The 2,050-nt window shown below is 37.5% G+C and overlaps 1 non-coding gene across 1 annotated transcript; it reads right to left on the reverse strand.

Annotated features, from left to right (window-relative positions):
* Window positions 1–420: 420 nt before the first annotated feature.
* LOC118714643 lies at window positions 421–603 on the reverse strand. Its single transcript, XR_004986646.1, has one exon. It is a non-coding gene; the product is annotated as a U2 spliceosomal RNA (small nuclear RNA).
* Window positions 604–2,050: the final 1,447 nt, after the last annotated feature.

Below are 2,050 nucleotides of genomic sequence, written 5' to 3' on the forward strand. Positions count from 1 at the left end.
AACAAATGTGAAAATAGACGATGACTACTGAAAAATAACCCCCAAAGCGTTAAGAACAGACAAAAGGATCATCAATGTTTATGCTATAAAGCTCATATTTGCAAAATTTCATTTCACATAACAATTTTTATAAGCCTTGTTATTGGAATGCCAATCTCATGACATATAAAATACATATAGCTACTAAAGGCTGGCACATGGCACTTAAAATTGACAGCAAGGGACAAAAATAATTAAACTCAAGGGCACAACAAATTGGGTCCTCCAGTATCAGAGCAAGCTTGATAAACCCTGAACACATCAAATAATTATAAACTCAAATGATCACTGGTTTTATATACTGTTGGAAGTTTATAGGTTAAAATATCCTCTTGATTTGAGAAATAAGGATACTGACTAAAACTAATGCCAGTTTTGTGGGGGTTTTTGAGTGCACCCAGAAGTACTGCAATACCAGGTCAATGCATCGAGTGGATGAAGCAAACTCATTCCATATCCCTGCTCCAAAAATACATTTAATATATTGTCCTCAGAGGACATATCAGATATTAAACAGATAAGAACAGATACTACGCGATCTCAATCAAAAGGCCAAGAAGCTCAAGGCCAGTTTTTGTTGTTTTTTAAAAATATATTTTATTGATTTTTATACAGAGAGGAAGGAACAGGGATAGAGAGTTAGAAACATTGATGAGAGAGAAACATCCATCAGCTGCCTCCTGCACACCCGCCACCGGGGATGTGCCCGCAACCAATGTACCTGCCCTTGACTGGAATCGAAGCCGCAGGCTGATGCTCTATCCACTGAGCCAAACTGGTCAGGGGAAGGCCAGTTTTTTTCTTTCCATTTTTTTGGGGGGAGGAGGGGTGGCACAGAACCGTCTGTCCCATCAGCTGGACCCGTTTCCCCACCCATTTTATAAGAGGATAAAATCTTGCTTCAAAGCAATCCTAACCTTTCATCTCTTCTCCAAATTTTAGCGGTCAAAATGTGTGTGTTTTTTTTAAATGAAAGTATTTTATACTGTATTGTCTAATAAAAAAGTGTTATCAACCTTTAAAAAAGCATGTACAAATTGGGCTGAGTCACCAATGTAAAGAATGGTTCGTTTTACTTGGGAATAGATATTTGGAAGTTTCAAAGGCAAAGGCTCAAGTTGTATTAACCAGGAGCGGGAAGAGGTACACTTCAGGGAGTTGTGAACAAAGACATGAACACATGAAATAGCACAACTAAGTAATTGCGGATTTTTAAAAGAAAATCAAAGACAATTTTTTCATGGAACTAAATAACTTTATTCTGTAATGTATTGCCCATTTTGATCAATGACCTTCTGCCATCTTTCAGGCAGCATCATAATCCCACGTTCAAAAAACTTCTGGTTTTTATTAGCAAAAAACTGAATCAGGTACGATTTGACATCATCATCATTATTGAAATTTTTACCATTCAAGGAGTTTTGTAAAGATCGAAACAAAAAGTAATCAGATGGTGCAAGGTCAGGACTATATGGTGGATGTGGCAAAACATCCCAACCAAGCTCCATTAATTTTTGCCGAGTGACCAAAGATGTGTGTGGCCTTGCATTGTCATGATGGAATACAACACCTTTTCGATTTGTCAATTCGGGCCGCTTTTCTTCAACTGCATTGTTTAATTTCGTTAGTTGTTCAATGTAGACATCAGAATTGATCGTTCGGTTGGGTGGTAAGAGTTCAAAGTAGACAATTCCTTTGTAATCCCACCAAACTGATAACAAAACCTTCTTTTGATGAATATCAGCTTTTGATGTTGTTTGAGTTGGTTCACCTGGCCTGCTCCACGATCTTTTCCGCTTGATATTGTTGTAAACAACCCATTTTTCATCGCCAGTTATCAGTCGTTTTAAAAATGGATCATTTTCATTACGTTTCTTTAGCAAATCGCAGCTGCTAATGCGTTGTGTTAACTGTGATTCTTTCAGTTCGTGAGGAACCCATGTATCGAGTTTTTGAACATAGCCAAGTTGTTTTAAGTGATTTCCAATGCATGTATGTGATACATGAAGCT

The sequence above is a fragment of the Pipistrellus kuhlii genome, unplaced genomic scaffold, assembly GCF_014108245.1.
Source record: "Pipistrellus kuhlii isolate mPipKuh1 unplaced genomic scaffold, mPipKuh1.p scaffold_m20_p_10, whole genome shotgun sequence".
NCBI lineage: Eukaryota > Metazoa > Chordata > Mammalia > Chiroptera > Vespertilionidae > Pipistrellus > Pipistrellus kuhlii.